A 14,785-nucleotide genomic window follows, 5' to 3' on the forward strand; every position below is an offset into this window, starting at 1 on the left:
TTTATTAAATGTTAATCATTTTTACAATTTTAACACTTTTGTTTCACACTTTACTACATTTTACATGATGTGTGCTTAGAATATGACTGCATATTATTACCATTATCACATTATTATCGTTAGAGGTGATTCTACTTTCCACCCTAATAGTCCTTTTGTCCAAATGGCTTTTAGGAGGTTTAATGTTCACAATGTTTCGTTAACAGAGGTTGCACTATGTTGGACTTTATATGTGTGAATTAAATAGTTTCTGCTTTCTAACATATGTTAATCACTGCAGGGCAATTCCAGTTGTGGAGGGCCACTGCCCTGCCTGTTTTAAAATTATCCCTGTCCTACCCACTGCTGATTACCAACAAGCGGGGCTGTGGTTCCCCCTTCTCTGTTCCTATGCCACACATGGAAACTTCACAAATAGTGACCATAAACGCATGACGTAAAAGCAGGCTGTGGATACAACTGAACCACTGTGATAAATTGGAGTGCGTGAACTACCAAACCTACTGACCATTATGCGCAAATCATGGGAACTGTGTTTATTTAATAAGAGCCTAAGACGCACTGAGGCATACGTCCAGCAACGGTGGGTGTGTGCGTTTGTCGGCCCCGCTTGCCGCCTGTATGCCTTTAAATGGCGTGTGCTGGTGCTGAGTAGAGGGCGGACTCGAGTGGCGCGCCTGTGCGCATTTGTGTATGTGTATGCGCGTGCGCCTCTTGCCTGCAGCCGCTACTGGTCACACCGAACTAACAGCGACTGTTGTGCGCATGATGCATCGTGGTCGACGCACCTGTGAGAGACGATAAACCCAGCCCAGTACCGCCTGGTGCTCACCGCCCTGCGGCTCCGCACTACTATTGTGAGCGGCGGAAACACGGCTGCTTTTAACAGAAACCTGGATTTTAAGAACTACGACTCTGTGGAGTTTACAGCTGGATTTTAGCAATTGGACACTCTTAGTTGTCTGTTTACCTAAGGTCAGTAGCGTCATCTTTTTACTCGAACCTGTTCATTTTGCTTGTCAGTGTAGAAAAAAACTACAGAATTGAATGATGTGGTGCAGAAACAGGAGCAGGTTCTAGAGGAAATATGAGGCCAAAAGGCTCGAGTTTCCAAGCACTGACGGACAGGTATCGCGGAAATTGCCGGTTTTTCTGGACTTCCACTTTGTGCACACCGGAACGGTGAATGTGGCGAACCGGAACAGGTGTGAGTCTCCTTGAAGGAACAGAGGTTTGTGTGATTCAGAATATGATTTTTTTTTCTCCTATGTTGGCCTCTAAATTCCCCCGGTGGAACAGAGGCACCGTGACAGCCGGGTATAGTATTACACACGTCCTCTACTCTGCCCTGAGGCGTTCTCTAGGCTACTTATCAAAAATTATTTTTTATTATATGTATATATATTTTGCAAATACGGCCATGCGGCATTTTAATCACTCTGGTGTTTTAAACACAAAGAGCATCAATCCCAAAATAATAATAAGAAAGAAAACTTAAACCGCGACCTGCTGGATTTCCTGCACCTTGTTTTTAGGATGATGATGATGAATAATACATAATGTGAACGCCAGGTGTCCGGTGTCCGCGCATTGTTCTCGTCTGCAGCTTCACGTTAAAATGTCAAATGAATGTACCCCCTGACGCTGTGCACGTCCTCGTCCGCCAAACAAACACGACAGATTCTTCGCTTACAAGCCACTTGCACATTTTTGATGAAGCCTAATTCGAGCGTCAGCGTGACATACAGTTTGGTACATGACCTTCTGTGTTTACAGAGATGGACAGCACGCACCAGCAGGCTGCACGCCTCCTCGCCATGCAATGACCACCACTACATTCCTGCGTTATCCGTCTGCACCCAGAAAGCCAGAAGCTGGCTGCTGTTCTCCTCACACTATTATTAGATAAATTAAACGAAGAGAATCGTAGCATTTCATAAAAGCCCTGATATTACATCAATCGGGTAAAAAAACAAGCCACCGAAATAAATAATAGCCATCTAAATATTAGATTTTCATACTGAATTAGCTAAACATATCGAAATAAATAAAAGCAATCTCTCAGTAATTTTTATAAGGTGACGCTGGAACGTTTACGCGCGGGGGAAAAAATATGATTTTAGCAAAAATGATGATTGGGATGTTTTGGATTATTTCTGTTCCCCACAGTGGATCAAATGGCGTCTGCAGGGACAGCAGGGCGGTTTGCTGAAATTTGACTGCTTTGCTCCCAATAAACTGCATTTCCTGCTGCTTTTTTTCCCACCTCATCAGTCCACATTTAGAAAGCCACAATCTAGGCCTGCTTTGATCAACCTCACATCTATTTACCGAATAGATTTTTCATTTAAAGGAGAAGTACTTTTTCTCTCAGTCTGCCATTTACACTGCAACAAATGCAGGATACCCAATTTACAAAGCAAATTTGGTTGTTTTTATTACAAGAGAATGTACGAGGCCTTATACGGCGCCAGAGAGATCTACTAGGCTGGCGCAAGGTGTCCAGGCCTCAGTGTGGTGTTCCTGTCTACACCCTTGTCTGAAAATGATCAGCAGCTTCAGTTTGAAGTAATGTAACAGTCCAGTATAAATTGATGAGAATTCACAGAGACGGGAGGATGACAATTAGTCTTTTTCATCATCGCAGCAGACATTTCCATGTGTCGGATTGGAAGAGTTAATAGGATTAGATGATTCTTGTGCCTTTGTGCAAGGGGAATTCCTAATCAGTTGTTTTCTGAAAACGGGCTTGAGAATGGGCGTGACCCAGCCAGAGAATGCGTCTCTTTACTCTGCAAAGGGCCCAAAGGTGTTTTATTACCTTATCCGAAACTGCTTAGAATAACCATTTCCGACATCAAAGCACAAGAAACTGTTCTGGTTTATCGCATACTTTATGTGCAAGAAGAGCTTTTTTTTTCTTTTGATTGATCCAAGCGATTGTTAGCTCTTTAAAATCGTTTTACTGCATTGCAAAATTAGAATCTAGAATTAAAGCAAAGAGTCTAGATGAAATATGATTGTAGGTGTGTTAATAGTTATTCAGCCTTGATACTGAGAGGCGATGCTATTTTATATAATACATCCACTGTGAGCGCACTGTCCCCTACATGCGCGTCCCCGTTGAATTATTATTAGTTTTCTTTCCCCCCTATTTTTACTTTGGATGGAGGCTGTTTGGGGTAATTTGGCTGTCCTGCTTTTTTGGTTTTGGTTGCCAGCCGATTAACTGCTCTGACAAATCAAGCGCAAAAAGCCAAGGGCTCTCAAGGTAACACTAATGCCCCTCGGCTGGGATAGTCAAATATTACGCAGGGTTTTAGACTATTGTCTTTTCTTTAATTTGGTCATTTTTCTGCGTTCAGACGGTAACCCCCCCCCATATCTACCCCCACGCTGTCGTGTCGGGGTTTTTTTTTTTTTTTTTCCTTCAGGTGCAGTAGTGTGTGACATTACCGGACCATAAAATATTATATATTGCTATTATTTATTCCTAATCTAAATTATCTGTTGTATGGAAATGTAAATCAAATAGAAATTATAAGTGCAATTTCTTAAATCTTTTAAGTTCTGCACGTACAAATTAAAGCAGTTTCAACATGCAAAATGGCAACAAAAAAATATGGTGGAGTGTGTGTGTGTGTGTGTGTATATATATATATATATATATATATATTACACAGAAAACAAATCTGTCATAAAAAAGTCCATGTCAGAATGAGTGTCGCGTTACTCAAACTGCGGCTGGTTGTAAAGCAAAAGGTAAGGTATTGGTGGGTGTGTACACTGGTGGATTGTGTTTAGTGATGTGTCTGTGTGTACAGCTGCTGGAGAGGTGTGGATCCAGATTTTGGTTGTTTGCAAGCATGAGTAATATTTTTTCGTGTCTGCAGTCATTTGTGCATGTGTGCGTATGCTCATTGGTGTTGTGTGTAGGATTGTCATTTGTGCATGTGTGTGATCTGTACTCTGACATTGGTGTGATGTATAAACAGATGTCTGTATAGTGCAGGCATCACTTGCGTGTGTCTGTGTGGTGTATATGCAGGCATTAGTGGGGTGCTGGGTGCTCTCTGAGTGAGTGATGTAATGCCATGAAGGGTGCTGCAGCAGAACCACAGAGCCCAGAGAAGGCGTGTCCTGCCTGCAGAGTAACTGGATAACAACACTGCTTAATCCACTTTTGTTTGCCATTGGTTTTTGGGTGACCATCAGACCGTATTCTGCATCTCTGAGCATGTGAGACCACTGGAGACTTGACTGTTGAAAATGAGTGAGCAGGACTCCTTACTGACAGCAATGGATTTTTCTGATTCAATCAATGTGATGATGTACCTTTTTTATACAAAGCCTAAAACAGTGGTGGGTTAGTGTTGTTCTGTGTACCTACAGAGCTTTGTGGCGAGGAAGAATAGTGTTGGGCTGTTTTATGAGATGCATGAGTAGGAGTGGATGAGGTGAAACGTCCCTCCCTCTGTCTCTGTTTCCATTCCTGTTTTCCTTTTGCTGTCTATCCTCTTCCCTCCACTGTCAGGTTCCATGTCTTGGTCAAATGATTTCAGTGTACCACTGCAGCAGAAAAGACAGACAAATGAAAATGCCACTTCTTTAAATTTGCTGTGAGATGTAAAGGACAGCATCGGTGTCTGTGTGCATATTTAAAAGGCCTCACCTTGAGCGATATGAGCAAATCTGAAAAAATTGCAGCCTGTCCTTTTGAGATGTTATCGGCAAGCTGTGGAGGACATTTTGTCACTGTGTCTGGACGGCATTGCCGCATGTGAGTTTTTGTTCGACGTGTGTGTGTGATCAAAGCACCTGCTGTAAAATTACTGGCAAGTAGTATCAGTTTAAACACAAGAGGCCTATCGGTGAGCTGCTTTTCTTTGCTTTTATACACGCGCACACACACACACACACACACACACACACCCACCCACTCACCCACCCACTCACCCACCCACCCTGCCATCCTAGTCTTTGTGGTTGTTAATAAGATCCAGAGTGCTGCTTCCTTTTGTCACTGTGTGTATGTGGACTTATCCCTGTGGGGTTCGTGAAAGGAGCCTTTCACTGGGAACAATGATCCATGCCGTTTAGCCTTTTAACCCCTGATGCTCACCACACTGCAACAAAAGACACACACACACACAATCGACATAAATTGAAACCGATGCCAGAACAAGTCAGCATTTGTAAACACTAGTGTAGAATATTTATATTCTTACATGTGAATGTACAGCAGGACAAAAGCTTGGGCATATCATTCATCTCTGATTAGCTGATACCAATAACCAAATAGGCCTGTAGTAAAGACATATGAGATTATAAAGGCCTTTTTGGAACTGATGCTGCAGAAATTCTTGCCACTCCATATGATGACTATTTTAGATGTTCAATAAATAAATGAACCAACCAAAGAAATAGAACCATAACAAATAGTCTGTTTAATTGAGCACAATTGTTAAATGGAAAATTAACATCTAAAAAATAGTATCAACCTCTTTTAAATAATTGAATTGTGCTGCATTTTAATAGGCTATTTCCAGTGGGTGACAAAATAAAGAAATATGTTTGGATATTGGCAATAAAGCCAGAATGTAAATATGTGACAGGCTAAGCTCTAGTAAAAACAAAGTTGCTGATTAGTTTTTAATTAAAAATCAAAAATCCAACATAACCAAACACTGCTCCAAAATAAATTATAATAAAATATAATATATTTAATAATAATAAACATTGGCCTATTCTTGATACATAATACAGTTCACAAGGAGAAGCCTCTGGTGTCAGAAGTGGGCAGCACTGGTTGGCTAATTATCTCTCATTTAATTAAAGGTCGATAACCAGCTCACTATGTATAGATCTAAGCCTGAGGCACTGGAAAGAAGGCCCTGTTAAGGTTTAATAACAGCTCATAATAAAGAAAAATACATGATTAAAAATATATTATTGCTGTCAGTCAATTAAATTTTTTTTTATTGCGATTAATCACAGTCCATTTTAAAATACTCAGATTTCCCTGTAAATGTGTTGAAATAAAGAAATACATAACAAACTAGTTCATGGAAACAGATCCAAACTTCCATCTGGAAGCTTTTTATAACAAACCTTGCTGTTCAGCAGACCAGGCGTCGTGTCTTCTGCCATCACATTAACTAGCATAGCGTTCGGTGTAACTTACCCTTATCACACAATAGACATCCATCTGCACTGTGATGACGACAAGAAGTTGGGGTCAAACCTTATCAAATTATTAATTTGCGTTAAAAAAATAATATTAATGCTTTTAAAATGTTTAGATTAATCGCATGTGTTAACGATGACAGCCCAAAAACATATCCTTTTTTTAAAGTTTTTTTCTTAATTTAAAGTTAAAGTTGAAAATTAATAGTAGTCTCCAGAAATTTACGACAATTTTACATATTTACCTTGATTGCACTACATTCCTCACATTTATAAAATATTAGCTAAGCCTTCATACATCTCTGCAGTGTGTGTATCTGAAGGAGCCTGATTTAAAAACAGGCAAAATAGTTAAATATTTTAATTGAGTTCTTCTCTGCCTGAGTAATGAATGACTGTTCATGCTTTTATGACAGGAGCTTTTATTTTACTGGTTGGTGACTCTTTGTGTCGGTGTTTATAAAACAAAACCTAAAACCTTTTGAAAGAAAGTGTTTACAAAGGCAACATTTGAAATTTTTGTTTGACATGAGGTAAATCAAGAAAGAAAAAAACACATGAACATGTAAAATGGTGATTATTTGTAATGAACATGTTTTAAATAAATTCATATGTTTTCCTTTTCCACATCACACCAGAATGTCACAGCACAACAGATTAATATAGAGTCATCACAATATACTAATAAAGACTTGCTGCCATGCAAGGTATATTAGTTACACATACATTTTATTGTCAAGTCTAATATTAAAGCCTTGTTTGTTGCTGTGTTCACTAATGCTTTGGCTGGAAACACCATTTAACCTCATGTTGCACATTCATATTTTGACGGTGTGTGTCTTATACTGACAGTCAGTGAATTAGCAGGATTTATTGCGTGGTTTTCCTGTTTATTATTGTTATTATCATGGAGCAAACACTGAATATGAGTCTTGCTGCCATGTCAGAGTTGTATGCTTAGCAAGAGTAATATAGTTACCATGTGATTTACTGGTAGATGTGGAGAATACTATGTACTTGGTCTTACCAGTATTTAAGGCATCAAAGACAGACTGTATTGCCTGCATAAAAACATGCAGATGCATTTATGTAATAATTAGGACTTATTTTTGTCTAATGTAGTAATCACCCAGATTAGACCCCTGTGGTACCTCACTGCTGATGGTACAACTCAGCAAAATCAGATATATTTCCGAGGGGTCAATAAAGAGAGCAGCACAAAAGTCTAACACATTGTTTTTGATTGTTTCCATGCCAATGAACGGCTGGCATGTTTGCTGGCAGAATAGTTATATGGAGCATAATATTGTTACCATGATGACAAAGGTCTGTTATGTGTTCCACTAGAAGATCCTGTGGGTCATATTCTAAGGTAGGGACGTACATGACATGCCTGATGTACCTTGTTGTTCAGGTATAATATTGCTTCCTAACTACTGGATATGTAAATAACAAGTGTTGATAATGTTTTTCCCATAGTAAGTTTAAAAGCAATTAAATGCTAACCTTCAGTTCACTCATGTTTGCTGCCCCCAAATGGCCAAAAAAACCCAACCCTAAACAAAAACAAAAAAATCAGTTAGTGAAGGTATAACTTGCATCAGATGAGATCTGTTCTTTGCATATAATGGCAAAAGAACAGATTGATTAGATATAACACAAAGTTACCTTGCATATGTTAGAGAACCTTCTATGTTAGGTCATCTTCACCTGTTACCATTTTTTTTACCATCTGTCAACAAGATACACAAATACTATCATTACATCTTTGTTATTGCATGAAGATAAAGTTTGGCACAGGAATCCTCAAGCTCATTACCTGATGAAACACTGGAATTATGTAAGTGTACGTTATTCGAAGAAATATTATTTCCTGACTTGTTCAGATTTACCATTTTTTTATGTTTTGCAATCCAGATGAATATTTTAAACAGAAATCAGAAAAACTCTGAAATACAGTTTCAGTGACATGATGGTTACCTTTCTAATGACATTTTACCCTTTTGCTAATGTTGCACAACATGTATAATGTATTAAAACCTCAATGATATAAGTATTTAACAAATCAGTATCAAACACAGAGGCAGTTCTTCTGTAAACAGCATTTTTTTTTCTTTTTACCAATTTCAAAGTAAAATTGCTGATTAGTTAGAATCCTCTTGGTTATTTGCTTATAATCTCATTAATGAAAGTACATGATGTAACCTAATCTTGCATTGACACATTTATCACAAATGTTGCAGTATTGCCAAGCAATTCTCATGTCAAAACCTGTTGCTCCCTGTCAGGATTGCTTTCTTTTGCAAACATAAGACTATCTCTTCTCATAACAGTAGAGCAGAGGTCTGAAAACTCATGGGAGCTATGTCTTTGAAGATTCTCAGTCATCCAGGTGAAATTATCTAGAGGTTGAGTCATAGCAACTGGACTTTTAGGTTTTCAAGGTCGAAACGTTTCACTACTCATCCAAGTAGCTTCATCAGTCTGAGGAAAAGCTGGTATGGAATCTCAAATTTAAGGCCTGTCTTGCAGCTTGTTCTTGACACATCATCTGGGCAGATTTTTTTTCGTGTGATATCTGACAACTACTGTGTGATTAATCAGCAATTTGAAGTGGGCATGGTTAATGCAGAAAGAGTAAATGTCATTCCTGTGTTTTCTGCTGGTGGTTGCCATAGAAATGGTTAGTTTTAAGAAACAGCTGGCAGAGACAGTGAAGAAGTATGAAAATCTTGGAGCCTTGCTCCAATGTTATGTTAGATATGTTATGTCATGTTAGCACTCAAATGCCATTGGCTGTCACTTATAACAAAAAAGACGGCAGAGGCTGCCTCTACCATGTCTTTTATTATCTATTTTAAGGAGCATTTAGGAAGGACCTCTGTGAAAGGTAATTTTATTTTTTAATGGTTCATTATATAGAATTATGTTCTGCTGCTTACTACTTAGCACTATTTTATTATTGTTAATCTTCAGCTTCTGTTTGAGCTCTGATTATAAATGTGTACTGTAACTGTACTAAAACTTTAGACAGAACAGTTCCACAGGGCTTGTGAATAAAACCTATTTGTTAATGGTTTATTCACACTATTTGGTTAATAAATAATCAAAATCAAGATGTTGCATTGTGTCATCCCTTGCATTGATTTGAATTGCATCACATTGTATCATATCGCATTATGTTGAACCAAATTGTGTTGAATTGTGCAGCAGAACTGGGAGTGAAACGTATCATATTGCTTTGGTAGTTACGGCATTTGGGTAGTTACGGTATCTTTAATGTATCTACTCTTCTGTCCTACTGTAGACAGCCTTTGTGGAGGAGGGGAGAATACAGTTTTAATTAAAATTGGCAACAGTACAGTAATAAATTACCTAAGTCTAATTTTTTTTCAATTAAAACATTTTCAGTTTCAATTTTCCATTTTTCAGTTTAGTTTTTCTTGTTCTTTTTTTTTTTTTTTTTTTTTTTTTTTTTTTTTTTTTTTTTCCCCCCCAAGTTTTTTTTTTTTTTCAGTTTCAGGTCTGGCACAAAAGTCTCATGGAGGCAGTGTTACAGGACCATGTCCTCATTGGCGTGTGGTGGATAAGATGATGCCAGCAGTGTGCACGGCGCTCTGCCTGTCAGCTCTGCTCAGCTTATTGTTTGTCATTTTATGTTCCGGCCCTACTGTCTCAGCTGTTTTTGTCTATGATCAACAGTCACTTCTTAAAACTGTCACGAGACACTCTGCTTAAGCACCGTTCTGATCACAAGACTTCTTAAACCTTATTTATTCTTTTAACCTTACACAGTAAGGAACTGGTCCTTTCCACGAAAAGGGACACGCTCTAGACATGGTGTTGTGGTTTGGATGTCTGTATTGAAGAGATATATACTACACAAATGTCTGACCATCTGCCTGTCCTGTTTATGTTTAGTCCGCCCTGCTCCAAGAAAAAAAAAAAACATGCGTTATGTCTCGCCGTTGGCGCACACTCGGCCCCCTGACTGAGGACCAGTTTTCTGAGACTTTTAAAACTGCTGTGACTGCAGTACTGTCTTGACTCTTGCTGCTCGAGTGCAGATGAAATGACTAACCTCTTTTACTCTACTTGAAACACTATTTTGGACTTAGTAGCACCATTACAATAAGGCGCTCCAAGCCTGCGTCAGAGCCATGGATTAATGATACCATTTGTGTGCTCAGACGCGAATGTAGGCGCGCTGAGAGGAAATGGAAAAAGAACAAACTTCAGTTGTCCCTAGGGATACTTAGAAACTGCTTATGCATTTACCAAAAAGCCATAAAGACCGCATAAGCATAGTACATGTGTAACTTCGTGTTCAGGAAGTGTCACAAGCCTCAGGTCCTTTTTAAATGTGTTGAATCGCCTTGTTAATCCTGTAGAGTCTTCTGGTGTTGTGCCTTCAGATGTGCTGTGTGAAAAGTTTCTTTGTGGACCAAATTTCGGCCATTAGCACCTCAACTTTCTTGCTGTGAAATGTTGAAGCTGTTGATAATCCTGTGTGCTCTGCTGTCTTTGATCAGTCTGAGATGGTTTCTTTCACCAAATTATCCAAAGTGGTCCAGCTACAATAAGACCCTCTGATTGCCTACTTGACACTTTTCCCCCGAAACGTTTGAAAAATGTCATTAATGTGGTTGGGCCTTGTTTAGTGAAACTTATAAATGCTTCTCTTATTTCAAGCTGTGTTCCAGGTGCCTTTAAACACTCTGCTATACAGCCCCTACTTAAAAAACACAATCTGGATCTTTCTAACTATAGACCAATGTAAATGGAATTTGGGAAAAATTTCAATCTGGCATTAAGTCTTTTCATAGCACAGAAACAGCACTCTTACGTGTTTTTAATGACCTCGTTTTAATAGTTGACTCTGGCCGTTCTGCTACATTAAGTGCTTTTAGATGTAACTGTGGCCTTTGATACAGTTAGCCACCAGATACTGCTGACCCCCCTCGAACAGTATGCAGGCATTAAAGATACAGTCCTGAAATGGTTTGTTCTTATCTTACAGGCAGGTCCTTCTCTGTTCATCTAGGCCAACACTCCTCAGAATGGCTCCATTCCCTTACAGGTTTCCTCAAGGATCCATCTTAGATCCTGTCCTCTTTTCTTTGTATATGTTGCCACTGGGATTTATTTTTAATAAACATAAAATACCCTTTCATTGCTTTGCAGATGACCTGCAAGTCTATCTGCTGCTAAAATCATCCTCTGGCTCCATCCAAACCTTGCAGAATTGCCTACAGGATGTTAAAAATGGTACAATTGGTACAAAACTCTTTGAACCTAAATAAAAAGAAAACAGAAATTGTTATATTTGGTAACTCTAGTTCTCTAGATGGTAGTGTCCTTGGTTCACTAGCTCCCTAGGGTCATTGGTCAAGAATCTTGGTGTGATCGTAAACAGGCTTTTATCAATTGCGTCTTTTAAGCAAGGTAAAATCTTACCTTCCTTTTGAATAAATTCGAGAGAGTCATTCACACGTTAATAACCTCTCGTTTGGACTACTGTAATTTTTGGTATTATGGTTTGGACCAGTCCAATTTAAATCGACTGCAGATGGTCCAGAATGCATCTGCTCACAGGTACCAGGAAATATGAACATATCATACCTGTATTGGCCTCCCTGTCAGTTACAGGATTCACTATGATTTTATTGATTGTTTTTAAAGGTTTAAATGGTCTGGGCCCCTTGTACCTGATCTAACTGTTGTCTCTACATGTTCCTTCCAGAACGTTAAGGTCAACAAATCAGCTCCTCTTGGATGTGCCTAGAACACAGCTAAAAACAAGAGGAGATTTACCTACCTCTACCCCTGAATGGCCGAATCTCTAAATGGTTTTACATCTTCTCTAAAAACCCATCTCTTTGCACTGGCGTTTTAATACAAGTTGAGCTGTACCTTTAAAGTTTTATTAATTTTACATCTTTTCATTATGTTTATTATTATTCAGTATTATATACATATGTATTTTTAAATTTCCTTTCTATTTTTATTTTATTTTACTTGACTGTACACCCTTTGGGCAGCATTGGTTGTTGTAAATGTGCTATACAAATAAATTTGTCAGCCAGCTAATATGATTTTTGCAGGACTGTGGCCAGCTACTTTTGAGCGACTATTATTGTACTTTGTTCTTACTGCCCAGCTACTGTTAAATGTGATGCTGGCCTGGTTTTTCTCTGCATTCAACTATTATAACGTTAGAAAATAGACACTGGGTGCATGCCTGAGGTAATACAAAGGTGTGTCTTTGCAAAACTTGCATTTTTGACAAAAAAAATAACTGAATAATCGTAGTAGTGGCCAAAGGAAGCAGCATTTAAGTTTGCATTCTTCAGTCGTAGCTCCTGGGTGGAGATCACAAATAGTCTGTGATTATCTACATTTGTCTGTGACATATGTTGATTTCTTTCTGCTGTAGCTACTGTTTCATATTCTTACCTCTATGGAGGCAAAGAGACAGGACACACATTTGAAGATAGCCCTCAAAACCTGTGGCTACCCTAAGTGGGTTTTTAACAAGGCAACATCCACATCAGGCAAGAAAACAAAAGACACAGCTGTGACTCCAGAGCCACGGAGGAAAAACCTGGTCATTCATTATGTAGCGGTTGTTTCAGAGAGGCTTAAACAGATTTTTGACAGATCATTGTGGCTAACAACTCTCTGTTGCCCACATCATAATTCCTCTCTGCTGGGTTTAGCTGGCAAGAGAAGAATGTGCAAGGATGGATCTTTTGGTCCTATTTGAAACATAGGGACAAAACTGTTCAGATTCCTGAGTTTGAAGAGTTCCACCTCCCTGTGGAACTGGAGAGAAGGCTCTGGACGACATAAAACCGGTGCTGAGGTGAACGGTCTTTTGAGTTTCAGAAAGGCAGACTAAACCTCAGGTGTGCATTTGTACAACACTTTGGCAGAAGTCAATTTGGTTAAGGGTGTAGCAACTTTACGATAGTTACATATGAACTTGCAGTAGAAATTAGAAAAGCCTTGGAAGCATTGAAGTTGCTTCCTTGTTTTGAGAGTGGGCCACTGCCTGGATCTTGGCAGGAACAGCTTTCAGTTGCCCCTTCTCCACCACATACCCCACTAAAAACATGAAATTCACAATTCTCTGGCTTTATTTTGGTTCTCCGTCTCTGTAAAACGCAACGTAAATGTTGAACATGCTCCTGTCATGGCCCCGGTCATAGACTTCGTAGTTTTGCATTTTTATTTTGCTCTGGGTTCCTGTGTCACCTGGGTTTATCCCAGGTAGTTTTATGTTCTATTACGTTGATTAGTTTCACCTGTGCTTGTTCTGCATTGGTTGTCTCCACCCTTGTCTCTCTCCCTCTCTTTGTGTGTGAGTAAGTGTCTTCTCTGGCAAGTAGGTGATTGGCCTCACCTGATCCTATTCAGTCATTAGTGGCAGGTGTGTATAGACCTGTTCTTTGCCTCACCTAGTTGCTGGAAAATATCATCTAGGTAAACAAAAACAAACTTATTTAACATGTCTCTCACTATTTATCAATGAAATATAGCAGGAGCGCTACACAGTCCAAAAGGCATAACTAGGTATTCAAAGTGTTCTAAAGGTGTCATCTTCCACTCATCTCTGATGCGCACCAGATGGTATTACATAACTCCAGTTAGTAAATCTGCACCCACCCAAGAAGAAGATGGTCTGATGAACTCAGCGGCAAGGGAATCCATAATACATTTTTCCATTGCTTCTCTTGGATTTAGAAAGAACATACAGTCTGCTAGTAGGAAGAGGCGTTCCAGGGCACAGTCCAATTCCACAAGCATATGGCCGGTGAAGAGGCATGGTCTGAGCTTTGTCTTTACTGAAAACTTGTTGCAAATCATGATATTCTGTAGGAACTGCAGAAAGATCAGTCTCTTCAGGAGGGGTGAAATTCTCAATAACTGCTGGGGGTTTAGCTGATCTTGAACAATAAACACTTCAGTTATCTATTGTTAAAGTTGACCAGTTAATATGTGGTTTGTGTAGCTGAAGCCAAGGTAATCCTAAAACTAGAGGAAATGAGGGAGTCTCTAATACAAATGGAGAGATCTTTTAATGGTGATTTTCTGAAACCAATAAAAATATGGGCACAGTGTGATTGGTTACTTGTCCTAACAAAAGCAGTTCTGTGTTTGAAGGTAAAGGTTCTAAGGGGTGAATATGTTCCTTAATAAAAGCCCAGTCAATAAACTTATCATCCGCTCCTGAATCGACTAAAAGTCTTCTGTTGACACAAGACTGAGAGAAAGTCACATTACCTTCCATGTCTACACGTCTTATAACTGTGGGGTCTTTTGCAGCGTTACTCACTAATTTCCCCTCAGCAATTAGTGAGCTTGTTCTTTTAACAGCTGTGGACACTTCACTTTGTAGTGTCCTAGATCTCGGTAATATAGACACTGTCATTCCTCAGGTTTGAGTCTTGTACTCCCCAGGCTGCATGGGCACATCCTCCTGAGTAGAAGGAAGAGCAGGTGTACAAAAAAAATTGTTTAATGCAGGAATAGCTGGCTTGTGTCATTCCCGAATAGCTGACCATATTGTAAGATCTCTTTTCTCCCTATGCCTCTC

General features: G+C 39.2%; 1 protein-coding gene across 1 annotated transcript in view; it reads left to right on the top strand.

Annotated features, from left to right (window-relative positions):
* Nucleotides 1–840: 840 nt before the first annotated feature.
* The window catches only part of nrxn3a (neurexin 3a), a 221,435-nt gene continuing 207,490 nt past the window's right edge, over nucleotides 841–14,785 (top strand). Inside the window, exon 1 of the mRNA XM_026306642.1 lies at nucleotides 841–975. The gene's annotated coding sequence lies outside the window, so the exon portion shown is untranslated. The remainder of the gene's footprint in view (nucleotides 976–14,785) is intronic.

Source organism: Mastacembelus armatus, chromosome 22 (assembly GCF_900324485.2).
Source record: "Mastacembelus armatus chromosome 22, fMasArm1.2, whole genome shotgun sequence".
Classification (NCBI taxonomy): domain Eukaryota; kingdom Metazoa; phylum Chordata; class Actinopteri; order Synbranchiformes; family Mastacembelidae; genus Mastacembelus; species Mastacembelus armatus.